The sequence below is a fragment of the Pipra filicauda genome, unplaced genomic scaffold (assembly GCF_003945595.2).
Source record: "Pipra filicauda isolate LSUMZ 115617 unplaced genomic scaffold, ASM394559v2 scaffold240_size1633699_pilon, whole genome shotgun sequence".
Taxonomy (NCBI): domain Eukaryota; kingdom Metazoa; phylum Chordata; class Aves; order Passeriformes; family Pipridae; genus Pipra; species Pipra filicauda.
The window spans coordinates 98,913-115,733 of NW_024104355.1; the positions used below are offsets into that span (position 1 = coordinate 98,913).

The 16,821-nt window shown below is 37.0% G+C and overlaps 1 long non-coding RNA gene across 1 annotated transcript; it reads right to left on the reverse strand.

Annotated features, from left to right (window-relative positions):
• Positions 1 to 4,877: 4,877 nt before the first annotated feature.
• LOC113998963 lies at positions 4,878 to 8,945 on the reverse strand. The gene is made up of 3 exons (XR_003544694.2): positions 8,319 to 8,945; positions 7,397 to 7,464; positions 4,878 to 5,126 (listed from the first exon to the last, which is right to left on the reverse strand). It is a non-coding gene; the product is annotated as an uncharacterized LOC113998963 (long non-coding RNA).
• Positions 8,946 to 16,821: the final 7,876 nt, after the last annotated feature.

Here is a 16,821-nt window from a genome sequence, read left to right on the forward strand (position 1 = left end):
AAGGTGCTTTGTAACTTGCTTTTACAAACAGAAAGGCAAAACAACTGAACCTAATCACTTATAGGGAGATAAATTCTCTGGTGTTATATTTGTCCTGTAAACAAACATGGAAAGGCAATATATATCTTTAGTAACCTCAAAATAAATCTTATATTCAAGCTATTAAATTTACTCAGAATGTATTTTCTGTAAAATGGAAATACTTCCTTGGGGTTCGTGTTTTTCTTTTTCCCTGTAAGTATTTTGGCATGGTATTGTTGCTTATATTGTTTACAGAGAGAATTTACTTTCAGAATCTGAGTTTCTAAATAATAGTACCAAGTATTGGCACTAGAAACCTGCATCCATGTACTTGCAGTATAAAAATAGGCAGTGATACCTGTGTTCAGTAAAAACATTTTGAATTTCAAGTTAGGCACAGTCAGTAAATATCTTAAATTACATGTAGAAGAACCTGGATTCTTAGACAAAAATCAAAGAAATTATATCTTTATAATAATAGTGAAAAATGAGGATCAGACTCAGGGACTTACACTTTAAAAAATGAAATCAGAATTTAGCTCTTGCACAAAATGAACCCTCAGCATGCACTTTCAGTCTTGCCTTTTCTCTGGAAAACTCTGCAGATGGAGGACATCTTTTACCTACATTGCCCCTCGCTCCAGAAATCGTCCTCCTACTGAGTTACTTCCTCTCTTTGTGTTTCACCCCATAACCCTCCTTTTTCACTTTACCCTGCAACTGAATCCTCCCTCTGCTCAGCACAGCACACCTCTGTGCCATGTTCACTTCGGGCTAAAGGAGAACACTTGCATCTCAGGGCTTTAGGCTTTCTGTGTGCTTGTTCTTTTACTTTTCTCTGTCACCATAGAGTATGTCATTTTCTCCTAGCTATCTGCATGAGAGTAACTATTGCTAGCTCTATAAAACGTTTTCTCTTTATTCTGCCTCTCTTTCTGTAAAATATTTTATCGCAGTTTCCATAAAGGCCTTTACAAAATGGAGAGAAGCAGGCTTTGTTCTATTCATTTCTTCAAAAAGAAAGTCAAGAGCATATGCTCACACTTGCTTCCTTTGAAAGATGTGACAAGAGATTATACCTGCCATATGCACGGAGTCTTATAATGTTAATATGGAGGAAGGTCATAACCAGCTTTTCGTGAGCCCTGCACCCCACAGAGCACCGGGTCCATTCACAGTGGTATTCTCAGCATTAATAGACTGTAGAGATTTAGTTGGTCATGTGATTCCTCTCAAGTGATTTTTATCCACAACTATGGCAAGCACTAAACCTTTCTTGTTCACCTTTACTGACAATGAAGGGTTCAACTGCATCCCAGAACATAAGTACCACAGATAATGTAAATGCAACCAGAAACCTCTGAAAGTTCCTTTCTCTCTTACAACTCATTATCTCTAATATTGTCACTTTGTATTATTATGTGTCTCCCCTCTGGTCACCCCTGCAAGCTGCTCAGATAGAAGAGAGAACCCCTTTTCTAAAACTATCCAATAAAAAGAACTTCTATAGGTTTATGTAAGAGAGATCTGGATCCTCAATATGACACTTAGTATGGGTTGACTCGAACTTTCCCCATACGACTTATTGAAACTGATGTATTAAATTAAATCAAAACGCTGGATGTTACTTTGCCATCTAGCATTAGTTAGGCTGAAATGATCTGATGTGGAGTGAATTCAGGTGGGAGTGAGACAAAATATTCCATACCAGAAGGCAGCAATTCCACTTGTTAATTGATGGGTTGTTAGCATGACTTTAAACAACTTGGCAGCTGGCTGGCAAGCTTTATTCGGTGGGTGAGCACATATGATGTATTGATATTTAAAAGGATATAATCCAGTTACAATCCATATAATCACACTTCTTCCTCACACTTGTTTCTAACTATTCTTGTGACAGCAAGAGCTAGGAGTAGTGGCAATGGAAGAGATTAAACAGAAAATACTTTCTTCAGTCTTTCTCTTTATTAGCCTGAAAGTATTCTGAAAATAGTGAATTTCACTGTTTGCCCTGTAAAGCTGTAGTTGAAGGACTATGTCTTGTTGGCCTAGGAAAGAGATGAAATACCCTTTTTCAGTGTTACAAGTTGTCTTTCTGTTCTTTCACACAGTATTGGGGTAGAAATAAAAAAGTGCTATTAGAAAACTTAAAAATTGTCAGGTAGGTCCAGGAGCAAGAATCATTCTGGGTTTTATTCTGATTTTCTTTCCATGTTGTATTGACTATTCATTAAGTTCATTTTCATTCATGTGTATTTTGACTCACAGCTTCATGTCTATAACTCTTGTACAAGACCATTGGAGCAATATAGGAGTAGTTAACAGTCTTTATGCCATCAACCACTGTGCAGAGAGTATTTTATTAATTTTATAAGTAATGAAATGTAGCACAAAGAAACTTCCTCAGTGTTGCAGAACAAAGAAACCTGAATCAAACCTCCTTGGTCCAAAAATGTATACAGACCTGGAGTGCCTGGTTTCACTGGTGTTATGGAGGGCTATAGAGTTCAGTTTCACTCTTCTCTTGCTTCGGATCAGTCATGTGGTCTAGAGCACAGGAATTCCTTAATGCCAAATGAACCCCTCTCCTCACTAGATCACTGTCTTCTTTTACTGTAAATGACAAGTTCACAGTGTACATGGACAAGTACTAGATGTCATCTGAGATGCTGACCTATGTGCAATGACAGTCTCAGGAATAGAATCACCCCTTTCAGAGGAACCTAGAGGTGTGATGACTTGGTGTGTAATGTCAACTGTCACTTGTGTTTGCTTCTGCCGTGCAGTTCTATTCACAGAACCATCATCTCTGAGTGTTTCCCTAAGTTACACTCTGTCCCATAAGGCAGAAGCAACTTTTTTTTTTTGGTAATAAATCCTTTAGGGTGAATTAAAGTAAATCGATACTAGATGATCAGCATTTACAGAGCATCTCATATATACATGTATATAAATATGGCTTATTTTAGAACAATTTGGTTGCAAAGGAAAACAGACAAGTAGCCATTCTGGTTTTTATTATCTATAGTAATACAGCAACATAAAAGCATAAAGGTATCAACCAAGAAAATGTGTAAGGGAAAAGAGTGAAAGAAAAAGAGAGAAAAAGTAAGAGTTTATATTCACAACCCAGAGGTCTCCCACAAACTTGATGGTTGTCACTGTTGTCTTGGACAGATGGGGAGTGGTGGGGGGAAAGAAGCCCATGAAACATACAGTCCAGTGGGTTTATATTGTGCCTCCTCGATGTGTTGGGGTGGGGCCATTTTTACAAAGTTACAGTTTTACAGAGGCTGGAGGTGCTGGTTTTTGCACAGTCATTTTAGGCTTGGGGGGGGCAGTGCTTCAGAGACACCCCTGACAAAAGTGAGGCCTTGTCCAGGGTAGTGGTGGTCCTCCTTTGACACAGCCTGGCCCATAAGATGCAAGTATCACACACCCAGAGAGTCCTCACTGGCCTTCCTTAGATAAATATCACATACTCAGAGGCTCACTCCCAGGCCTCCACAAATCTAACAATTTGTGGGCTGTGGCCTCCTCCCCTCAGCATTTATCTTCAATCTCCTGGAAGGAGGCTTCTTTGCACAGTAGCAATGTTCTAAGGCAAGTAAAAAATCCAATTCCTCACACCTTAGCACCATTTGAGTTCAAACCAGGAACATATTTCGAAAGAGTCTTATCCTCCCCTGTCCTTTAATTCACATTTTGGAGATGTCTGAACTGAACTACCTTCCCTTAGGTACTCTCTGGAAGATATTCTCAAAGACTTGTCTTCAACACTCCTCACGGCACCTTACAGGACTATGACAGAGCTAGTCCAATGCAGGACCTGCTGATGTATACCTCAGACGGATCCTGGTCATCAGCACCTAATGTTTCTGACTGCAGGTTGACTTCAATGACACTGAATTACTTGATTAGGAATAGCCCTCTTTTGGCACATTTTTTTTTTTTGCAAAATTCATAAATTTAATGAACACTTATTTATAGGTCTAGGTAATGTCACTCTTATATGGATATTCAATGCACTGTCTGAATTAAAATGGATCCCCAATGAGAATTCTTTTAAACAAACTTGATTAAAAATGTGTTTGTGTCTGAAGTGTGAGAATTATAATAGTTCTTCTAATCTGAACAGCACTGATGGAAAATGACGATGAGTGTTCTCCTCTGCCTTTCCACTGCTGTAGGATAACGAAATATGTTGTTGTAGCAGGATGTCTGCTCAAGTGGGAGTATAACAGCTCTAACTTGGGCTCATGCTGCTTTTGGTGTTGAGGATTGCTGAGACCAGCCTGACTCAACAATCCCAAAGCACTCTAAGGATATGAAAAATAGTGTTTTCTGACAGAAACTGACACTGGTGAGGATGTGGCAGACAAAGCTCCTGACAAACAAACCAACAAGTGATAGAACTGATAACTTATCTAAAGCTGCTGTGCTAAAGGCAGCTGAGCTGGCGTGGGTAGCCTAGAAACATTTGATGGACAGTCAATCGCTTTAACTTTTAAAAGCCTGGTCTCACTTTTTAACAGCAGGAATTTCTAGCACACTCCTTCTGGAGGTGTGTATGGAGATTCCTCCCTCCAGTGAGGAACTGCCCTCGAAGGTTACTCCTCGAGGCTGTGTGAAAGAGATTTACCCATTGTCACTGGTATGGATGAGTAACCTCAATCTCTACTTATTGATTATTAAGATAGCTTTGAAATTATCAATTTAATAAATAGGGCATTATACTATTATTTATAGCTATAGTGTGTAACAAATAATTCTGATTAATGACTTTTTGGTTTAACTATTATCATCAATTCAAATAAATAATTTATCTTATGATATAAATATATTTATTGGTATAATCAATAGATACATCAATATATTTATATAAAATAAACATAATATTTACATAAATTGACAAAGTCATATAAGGTATCAATTACATCTATATAGTCCTTTAGAAAAAATCTTTGGCCAAGATTGGGACTAGAATTGGATCCAGCCATACCTAGACTCTTCTGAGACAGAGATTAGAAAGCAAGGAGGTGCTTTCTAAACCTCATGACTCAAGGGGTCAACTTTGCCTGAAGTTTCCATTCTATCTGCAACAGCTGTAAGGAGGAAAAGCACGATCATGTTTCCGTTAAAATGGTGGGATTTTTTTGGTGTTAGCAGCAAGGAGAGAGTGAATATCTTAGAAGAGTCCTAACATATGTCATGCTCAATGGAAGTTCCATGTTCAGGACATCTCAAAATTTATCTTGAGCTGTTAAACATGTTATCAATCTCCCTAGCAAGGAATAACTAGTGGCGAGGAACTCAAAAAACTTAGAAACAATATGAGATTATCAATTTCCATAATTTGCAGTTTTATGATGCCATTTCTCACCCAAATGAAAGTTCCACTCTTCAAGGTGAATTGTTTAAAGATGTCTGCACAACTGCAATAAAAATATTCAAGGTGATGAAAGACCAAGAACATGATGAGGTTATTGTAATTATGGCAGAGCTTGCAGGTACAAACCATCTGGCAGAACTGTTAATTTCATAGCAGCATATTCTCAGTGTGCTAACTTTGTCAGAAGCTTTCAAAGTCAGTATCCATTTCTATTCTGAGCCACTGTTTTCAAAGGTCACTCTCTAAAGTGTTCACACAGAGTAGAAAAGGCCTGGATGTTTATTCACATATTACTTACACATAAAAGGGAATTCTGAAGTTAAGTGAGAGAATAATGTCCATATCTGTTCGACTGTCTGTTAAGAAATATTGAGCTGTAGTTCTTGAAGATGTCTACAAACATACTGATAGGACAGTACTATTTTATCCTGGAATAATTAAAACCATCTTTTCCTTCATATGGACAATTACTTTTTAATTATAATTATTTAATTTGACTATCTGATGGTACGTACCCTATATATTTGCTTTTTGGATGAAAATTTTTCAGAGGAGAAATGCTGTATCATAAATTTCTAATTTGAAATACTCTAATAATTCTGAAGAAACGTTGTAATTACTATCAATTAGTCCCTGACTCCCCAAAGACTGGTCTCTCTACACATCACATAGCTCCCCAGAGAGAGCCTGAATAATAGTGTAGCCAGGAAAAAACTAGAAACTATTTCTCTTTCCTTGAAACAGGGGTTCTTTAAATTTATCTCTATGCAAGCACATTTCGTTTTTTACTTCTTATTTGAGGAATAAAAATCAGATAAAAGGTATCAATTACTTTTGTTAAAAAGCAAATTTTCCTTTTGCAGAAATCTCTGCTGATTTCAGTACAGTTTTATACTATATGGCCAAAGTAGAATAGATGTTTAAATATTTCCATTTGGGAACTTTATATTTGGTATATAGCTTGCACTGGACAAGCACACAGACAAATCCAGTGACACTTTTATTGCAGTATATCTAGGGGGTTTTATACCAAGTTTGCCAAGCCCAAAGTAATTAATTTGTTTCTTTCTTTCTTTCTTCTTGAGCTTATCTATTTATCTGCCTTCAGGCATTCATGAAGAAAAATACTTTAATCTTTGACTCAATGTGAGTATTTAACCTTGAGTTTCAAGTATCAAAAAAAACTTTATTAAAAAACTCAGCATATACAGATATTTACAGTTTGTAAACTGAATGTTTCAAAGGTATATCAACTGGTACTCTGAATGCTGAGAAGAAGAAAAAAAATCTTCATTTTTCTGTGCACAAGTCCCTAAATTTAAGAATTCTGTCCAGCCAATATCCATATCTGAAAGACTCATATGTAGTAAAATATGTTAAGAAGAATCAGTCAAAATAAGTTACAGTGATTTTGTTTTCAACTAAAATGTCATATTCTGCAGTATCCACAATAAATTCTACACTTTAGCAAAAAAAGTTAATTTCAAGTTAAATGTTTCAGTAAACACCAGAATAAGGTTTTGAAAGAAAACCATTTAAACATATTTTTGACTTTTGCTATGATAGGTTTGTATTCATGCTTATCGAGGAAATGTCTGAGATTCAACATGAAAGATTCCTGACTGGTAAAGCTTGTAGGAATGAGAAATAGAAAAAAAAATGAGATACATAATGAACAAAGGAAGGATTGGACATACAAAGAATGAACAGCAAATACCATCCAGGATTAATAGCGCACATTTCCTTGGTGGAGTAAATCATAAGCAAAAAGGAAAGCAAAAGGAAAGACAATAACAATAGACAGAAGGATAAGAGAAAGAGCAATGTGTATAGAACAAATTTAAGGATATAAACTGGAAAATAAATGATCAAAAGCTCTTGGATATATTTAAAATCTAATCAACTAAACCAAGATTTTGAGAAAGAAAACAAAACAAAGCAAAACAAAAAGCAAATCCAGCAACAACTGAAAAAACCCTCTACCTGTGTGAAGATGGCTCATGTGACTGTTGTAGCATCCTATGCCAGTTATGACCAAACGAAAGATTAATCTGCAAAGAAAGCAATAAATACCATGCATTTAGGAGAAAGCAGTGGACTTTTGTTTTTCACACTCGTGGTGTAAATTGGATGAAAGTATTTCTCTCTGCTTTACAAAGATGAAAGATAATCTTCTGGACAGCACATTCCAAGTAAGAAAGAGTGGCCCACAGAGAAGCTGATTGAATATTTTGACTGACAAACTAAGAGGTCAAGGGAATATGGAGGAACATATGAGAAAGAGGTATCAATACACAATGTGACAAAGGACACAGCAGTAAATACATAGTAGGCAGCAGAGTATCAACATTCAGTTGATTTGGGGTTTTTATAGTAAATATTCTTAGAAAGAATTGTCAGATAACCAACTGTTTCTGTTGCTAGAATTCTTGGAAGATTGTCGTAACAGGAAAATAAAAAAGGGATCATCAGAGCTCCGCAGAAAGTTTTTCTAGGAGCTGTAAAACACCAGTTAAATTAATTCTCTGCTGGAAACGAAGGAGAAACTTCATGTATCCATGCTGTATATGAGAAGCTACATTTGTGTGGCAGTTTGAGCCACATTAGAAATCCAAAATCCAATTTCCAGGCCTCCCCCACCCCTCTCCACGATTTATCCCAACACTGAAGAGAAAACTTTCAGGCCAGAGGCTTCTATAGGGGGAAGGGGAAGTATATGCACTTATTTACACAAATAAATATACTGTCCAAACTAAAAGCAGCTCTCTATATATATGTATTACACTTCTATCAGTCCTTTTAAGCCCCTCCCTTTAACTTTAGTCCAGGAGAGGCCTTTTCAGGCTGGGAAGTAACCAGTCTCTCCCTTGTGGGAGTGTTCGGGGCCCAAACGCTCCCCCCTCACCAAACTCTAGCTGTTTGTGGAAGTCCCTCCTTCCTCACGGAGTCCAAGAAGATAGCTCTGAGTCCTTTCTCCTCGGTCTGCTGTGTGATCTCCCTTTCTCAGTCTCATACCTCAATTCTGTAGGCTGCTGTAGTGTAGCTTATCAACGTACGCATCCTGGAACGTTGATTCCTCCTCCGGGTTTTCGGCTGTCCTGCATTTAAATCACGGTAGAGACATCCTCCAGGCCTCTCTCTTCGGTCCGTCTCCAATTTCACCTGGGATTTCTCTCCCTGGCTCCGAGCTGTTTCGTCAGCAGCCCGTCCACTGGCTCTGCTTCAATGCTGAGCCTTAAAATCCACCCCCCAACAGCCTCAATGCAGTGGGGGGGGTGGGGGAAAGGCCCCCTAGCCTTGGCCACAGGCAGCTCGGTTCAGTTCTGCACTGTCCCAAGTGTCCCGCAGCTGCAGGGAGGGGAAAGAGGGCCTGGCCTCCTCCCTCTTACCTCAGGTGCTGTGAATCTCTTCCTTCACAGCACACACTCCAAATGCTGTCTCTAACTCTGGCCTAGGCAGAGTTGGGGGCCGCAGGGCTCTCCTCCCCACTAGAGGGGGGAAGAAGGAGCCCAGCCACCCCCTGGCCTTCTCCACCTACACGCAGCAGACACCAACAGAAAAACTGCCAACAGCTTCCAGTGCTGTGATATATGATTTTCCAGCAGAAGCGAACAACATGAGTGGTGATTGGCTCTCCAGGGAACACTGCCCTGGCACCCAAACACCTCTGAGCCCCTCGAACTCTCAGGGGGGGCCAATTTCAAACTATGACAATTTGTTAAAAAGACCTTCCAGTAACTGAACAAACAGACCATGAGTTATGCAATGGAGAATGAGTAAGTCCCTGACATGACTACAATGAAATATAAACAGAGTTAATGGAAAATTGTGACATTAGTTTCCATACTGTGCTAGTTTGACTGGGATAAAGTTAATTTTCTCCATAGTAGCCAGTAAGGGGCTATGTTTTGAATTTGTGCTGGAAATAGTGTTGATAACACAGCTATTGTTGAGCAAGGCTTGCACACCATCAAAGACATTTTGCCTCTCACATCACCCCACCAGCAAGTAGGCTAGGGGTGCACAAGGAGTTGGGAGGGGATGCAGCTGGGACAGCTGATCCCCAGCTCACCAAAGGGATATTCCATACCATATGGCTCAGTATAAAAAGTCATGGGAAGAAGGAGGACATTCAGAGTGATGGCATTTCTCTTCCCTAATCACTGTTGTGCATGCTGGAGCCCAGTTTTCCTGGGGATGGCTGAACACCTGCCTGCCCTTGAGAAGTGGTGATTAAATTCCTTGTTTTGCTTTGTTTGCATGAGTGACTTTTGCTTTACGTATTAAACTGTTTTTGTCTCAATCTATGAGTTATTTTCTTTCTTTTAGCCACCTGTTTCTTTTCCCCATCTCATGGGGGAAGTGACTGAGTGGCTGTGTGGGGCTTAGTTGCTGGTTGGGGTTAAAGCATGACACATGGATACTATATACAAACATCCTAGCTATGCAGGAAAAGGCTGAACACCTGCCTGTAGTTCCTTTTGTCCTTATTTGTAACAAAGGAACCTTGTTACTTTTCAAAATTATAGAAAAATAATCACTTCTGAAAATTGCTGCAGAACTTCAATAGAAGTTTCAACACAAAAGGAATAATATTGTTAGATCTATAGCCTGTGTATGAAACCACTGAAGTACAAAGGAAGGAAACTTATTTTGTCATGGATTGTACTTATACATTTGATGTCATATTGCTTTTTCAGAAACTGCAGCTGGATGGAGTTGCTGAAAATGTTCTAAAAATTATACAAAATCTCTGTGGAAATTCTCATGAAAAAAACATGAGAGAAGTAAATTGGTTTAACTTGGGGGTAGGTATAAAACAAGGTTGTCAATTCCACTGACCCTCTTTAACTGTTATGAAGAAATGTTAAGAAAAGCCTAGAAACTAAAAAAAAAAAAAAGTTATTATTAGATGGAAAGAATAGCCATCATTTCTTGATAGATGATGCTTCCCTGAGTGGACATTGCACACACATTTCAGCAAAAATCAAGCAAAAGCATAATAATCAAGTCTAACAATTTGTGAAAGTACAAAAAAAGAAAAACTCTCTTAAAATGCTTGCAACTCAGTGCAAAGTTGTGATGAAGCGCGCTGAGCTCTTTGAATCCAATGCTGAATGACACAATCACCAGAGATGCTAATAATTATGAGAGATGTAATTCTCAGCTGTTGCTCTTGGGAAAATCTGCAACATTTTGAGACAAACATATACTAGCATAACATCTTGTGCAGAAGAAAAGAAACCCTTTGTCTCTGGCATATTTGTACAGGTATGGAGATGTGAACAGTAAGAGACCAAGTGTCAAGCAGTTTTCTGCCCTGCTGTATCATTACTCTCAGACATTATAAAATCTAGACTATACTTTTACAGTTCATCACTCTCTCAAAGTCGTTGTGGAATTGGGTGGTGCTTTATATACAGGTACTAAAAAGCCCACTGCAGATAGGTATTTACATCAACTATGTAAATTTCAGTCAAACAATTTAAATTTGAAAAGGAATCATGACTACAGAGATAATGTATTCAGTCTGCTTTTGCTCATGTACGAATACTATTTATGCTGTACCATATTTCCATATACTGTTTGATTTGTAAAGTTAAACATTTATGTCATTTATTGATATAATTATTCCATGTCTTTGGAGAATTAGTGAGAACTGATCAATAGTTTGGAGGTTAATCAGTACTTTACTACTTGACTCCAGTTAAATTTAGTTCAATTAAACAGAATTGATGCTAATTACTGTCCTGATTGAGCAGTGGTTATTACCATATTACCATTCACTATCAGAAAGCTAAATCAGTTCCCCAAGAGACAACTCAGTAAAAGAGTTATAGTGACATAGCATGCCTCAATTAAACAGTCTATATTGTGATAACATATTTACATAGAAATTTTCCTGTTGATACAAATTAGAAACTTGCATTATTTTTAAGACTAGACAGCATATATCCAAAACATACACTGCACACCAGTGTAAAGACAAAAAAATAAATAAATTGACCCTAAAGCAAATTTCCACTGCACCCATGAATAATATACAAACAAACATATTCTTACCTTGGGGGAAGAATTGAGAAACTATCTTTTCTGAAGGGACTTCAGCATTTCAAAATATGATTTTTGCCAAGTTTTTCACACATAGATTCTGTTCTAGTTCTTTTCCTCTCTTTCCCCCTACTTTTTCTGTCTGTTTAGGGGCTGAGGGTGGATGTAGGTGTAGGAATCAAATCTGTGCATGAAATCTGTGCTGCACTTTTAACTAAATAGGGTAACAATTAAATGCTTCTTAATACTGCAACTATACATATTTTTAATTAAAAAAATAAAACACAAAAAAGCATAAAGAGCTGCCACAAAAAGAAATATAATTGTGTCTCAATTGTATTTGCTGAATAATTTACTTCATTTTGCTGCTTTCCTCCCTCCACTCTCCTTTTCTGAAAGAAATCCTAGCATCTGTAATAGCTAACAGTGACAAAGGAGCAACATTTTAGGTTCTCAAGTTGGGTAAAAGCATTAAATAATTAATCCTTGTTTGAGGGTCTCTTCTCCCTTAAGTTAGAAGAGTACATTTATTCAAAGTGTTTGTATTTGTCAAATCATCTGATGAATAGAGTTCTGCTTATCCAAATGTACATGGATAGAGATTCATTTCTCAGTTCAGCACAAAACCTATACATAAGAAGATAAAAATATTATTATTCTTCCTATGATATCTCTCTCAAAAGTTATTCTATCCTAGGAGACTTTCTCCTCCACTTTCCTTAGATCAAGACTTTTTATCTTTCAGTATTTATGAAATGTGTGTTATGTGGTGGGGGGAGAGATGTTTGGTTTGAAGTTTTTTAAAAACTTATTTTAAATCTTTCACATAAAATATTATCTTTTGCAATTACTATTATTTAAGGTTCGGGTTTGACATAACTTACCAGGCAATAAGTTACAACAGAAGTTATCTGAGTTTACAAGTTGTAATTCCTATGGGCAGACAAAGAAGGTGGATGTGTGCCCTTTGCCAGCCTTCTTCCCCATACATTTACTTCAGAGTTAAAGAAATCATGAAACCCAAAGAAATAAGAAATAAAACCAAATCCTAAAAGCACCTTCCCTCCGTCCCTCCCTTCTTCCCAGGCTTAACTTTACTCCCAGTTTTTCTATTTCTTAATCCCCAGGGGTGCTACAGGAGGGGAAATAGGGGTTCCAGTTAGTTCATCACATGTCTGTCACTCCTTCCTCCTCAGGGGGGGAGGTGCTCACATTCTTGCCCTGCTCCAGCATTGTATCCCTCCCACAGGAGATGGAAACAAGGATGTTGGTTTTGCTCAGGTGCTGCAGGTAAACATCTTTCAACCTTTACAATCCCAAAGTGAGTGAAAGAGAAGAACAGTAATAATTTGTTGTTATTTCACTAAGAGAGCAAATGTATTTTTTTTAATTCTGTAAATATTTAAATCACATTAAAATTAATTTTGTACAAATCCTTTGCAGTGGGTCAGAATATGAAATGTAAGATACCATTCTAAGAAAAGTAAATGTTTGGATTTATATAGAAATGTTTTCTAATTTTATTCTCCATTTCCATTTTTATCCATCATGTTTCATACACATTTTTGGTAAATTTCCAATGTTTATGTAGCATTTTGCTTTTGATTTTTAATATATTTTACCTTCAGATTTTCTAAATTATCTTGCTGGCTTATCCAGAGTAAAGAGACAAACATACATTACAAATCAATCTAAATGCAGAGAGAATCCTTGCCAAGAGATGCCTCTGTTCCTTTTGGAAACAATAATAAAGGTGGCTTAAGGCTCAAAGCAGATATACCAGTTTGGAATCCCATTTCTTAGTCTCTCTGTTTAAGATACAGAAGTTTGAAGCCCAGCTAATGAAGCTGAGGTCAGTCTACTGTAGTGAAAATCTCAACTCTTCCCTCAGAAAGAATCTAAAACAACAAAGAAAACAAAACAGACCCACGTCTTCCTCTCTTCTTGTGAACTTCTATTGGAAATCAAATTCATAATAAAACTTTCATTCACCTCCCTGACAACAGCTATTGTTTCCTGATAAACTTACAGAAGAGTAACTATACGATGAAAAATATACTCATTATGCTCCCCAGAGATGGGCCTAACTTGGATTTAGTCAAATAAACCAGACTCTCAGTACAACAGACTATCTTTCTCAACCATGAAGAGGTGACAATTGCTCTTGGGTTGCTGGTCATCATTTTGACAGCAATTGCAGAATGCAGACCTACAGCCACCCTACCATACTGGGTTTAGATAAACTGACCAGGTGTGACCTTGCCTGTCAGATTTTTTAGAATTTGCCTTGCATCTGAATAAAAACCAGAAAATTATTGGCTGGATTTCCCTTTGTAAAATATATATATATATATATACATATATATATATATATATATATATATATATATATATATACACATAGGAAGATTTGCAGTTATGTATACATAGAGAGAGATGTAGAATGCTTAATTTAAGGAATGTATTCATGTAGAGAAATGAGCAACACAGGCATGTTGGATAGGAAGAATAAATGCAAGCTGTCAAAAGATTTTCATAAGTCATGTAAGCTTATAAGGAGCATTAGTACTTTTAGATCCCTAATTTTACCACAAGCAACCTTGGAACCTTTGGAGATACACAGAGCTCAAACTGTAGTCAGACATCTTCTCTGATGTTTAAGTCAATTAATTGCTATAAACCTGCAGGAGCTTGATGGATTTATAAAAAAAAATATGTGTTTTTAATGTTGCACTTACACCCTTGTGAGATTGTTCTAGTGAATGTCTTTTTATTGGCAAGATTTACTTTCTTGAGGAACTGATATGATTTGCTGGCTTCTGAAATGATTTTTCATTCCTACTGCCACCCATTTTGTCTGGAAATACTCATGGCTGATAAAACCATGTTAAGATAGTGCTTTACAAAAAGTAGACTCAGAAAAATGAATAGAATAGGAGTGATTAGCATAAAACTGGGTAATCGAAAGTTATTTTGAATACTTGTTCTTTTGATACATTATTGTTCTTATATTGGAATCAGTATAAATACATGATTATCATTCATCATGAGAGCAATGAGGTGATAGGGAGCACACATATTTGTATAAGCATGTGTCTGAACACCTGGCAGGGTATACAGAGTTATTGCACAACATTTTCTGATTGTGGTTGCTGATTATGATGGTTCAAATGCATAATGCTTTATTCTAATTTAATGTAATGATCCACTTATTTACAGAGAAAATGTAACAAATATAGAAAAACTACCCAACGATGGTGAGCAAATAGGTGAGACAGACTTGTTTTGTCCTCTTTGATGGTGTATTGTCTTCCTTTGTTAGCCTATAAGGGTTTTAAAATTCTTCAAGGGCTCCTCAGTAGTATTCCTATACAGATGAAAAATCCATATTGGCAGGAGACTGATTAAGGCATTCTTCAGTCTAGAGGTTATGAATAGGAAGAACTGCTGAGATAAATTGGAAGCGCTGATGGTGATGTTCTGATTTATGTGGGGACTGCAGTAGACTTCAGAGTCTCTAGTATCACTGAGTACAAGAATAAGGTGCTCAGTATCTATTCTTCAGTTTCTACGTTAATTTTTTTTCCTGTCTTTTTTTTTTTTTTTCATTTCCAGGACATTCTGAATCTGTGGGTATAAATACCAAAAATGTCAGTGGAAAAAATTAAGGAACATTTTGCTTTCTAGAGTATGCATTAGGTGCCTCTATATTTCGTACAGCAAAGGTTTTAATTTCTGGATAAAGTGATAGTCAACTGTTTTCTTGACTTGCATATTGGATTACGTTGTGCCCTCAAATGCATATTTAATTTCAAGAACATCCTGAATCTATTAAGCATGTGCTTATCTTTCATTAACTTTAATCTTAGCTCTTCACGTGGTTATAGTTTGTTGCAATATTTACGAGGTTTCAGCAAATTCCTACTGAAATAAGCGAGCATCTCCAAAACTATGACTCCAAATACAAACTCCAATATAAAAAAAAAAAAAAGCAGACAATTTAATCTAATTGCTGCTCAGATTGTGCCACGTACATAGTTCACTTGTGAACAACGGCACCACAAGCCTTCACACTGCTCAAAAAGCTGTAGGTTTTACCGTTTTGAGTAATGTGCGTTTTGGCAAGTCAGTGTACTTACTCTGTGGCATTAGACTTTTTGAGACAGCAGATAGAAACAACAATTTTTAAGCTTTTTATCATTTCAGCTAACATTGTCTGACATAATTTTTTTAAACTTGAAGACTGTTTGGAAAAAAAGGGTATTCATGTGTCAGATTTTGGGAATAATCTGCCTTTAGTAATTTTGTGCTGTTAAAGCAATGCAAGTCTTTTGCTCTCTAACAGCTGTACAATGAAGAAATCTCCTGTTCATACTTCTCTATCCTTTTGAGAAATTTGGGACAATTTTTGGAGTCACTGCAGCATGCACTGAGGAACATCTGTCAGCTGAAGCGTCAGCAAAATCAGTTTAACTACTTGCATTGAAATTAAAGGACCAGCGGAATAACACCCTTCCTTGAAAATATTAAAGATATTAGTTAATACATTCTCAGGCTATGGTATTTTGAAGTTGTATAGACTACTCCTCTGAAATATTTTGGAAAGGTTTCAGAAAAAAAGAAATCATATGTAAAGCAAAGTACAGTACCTAGAAAACATATCTTCAAGGTGGGCAAGTTTTTCATTCCTTCTATATTTTGTATTTATTTTCATTTGCATAAAATAAACATTAGGGCCAAATGATAGTACTACACTTTTGCACAAATTTTTTTTCCCTAAAATAATTTCCGTTCCAAAAATAGACTATCAGGCGGCAGGGGCTTCCTGAGGGAGCAGTGAGGGGGTCCTCAGGGCTGCAGAGGGGGCCCATCCCACTGCCCTGCACCAGCCCTGGCCATTGGACAGCTCCTTGAGAATAAGAATAGACCTGTTGTAAAAAGAAGTAACCCATTTTATGGTTGGAGGACAGTAAACTTGAATCTGATTTAGTGTCCCAGACCACATATATGGGTAGAGTGGATTTTAAAGCCGAATACAGGTGACCCAGGGCTCTAAACCTTAATCAGAGCATTCAATTAGCTTATATCAACAAAATAGCATAGATCAGGAACTTCCTCAGCAACCATTTGATAAAGGAAAACAGATTTCCTCCATCATATCTTTGAAAAGATAAAGTGCATTCAAGTCCACAGAGATTATTAACCTGTTGGAAAAATAGAACTATGTATAAGGACAAAGCTATTCCAGTGTCTATATATCGAGATTATTTAAACTTTGACAGTTCAATGTGAACAGCATTGTTATAAAAATTAATAGTACTTTAAGATTATCTAAAAAGTTATGTTAGCTGACAATT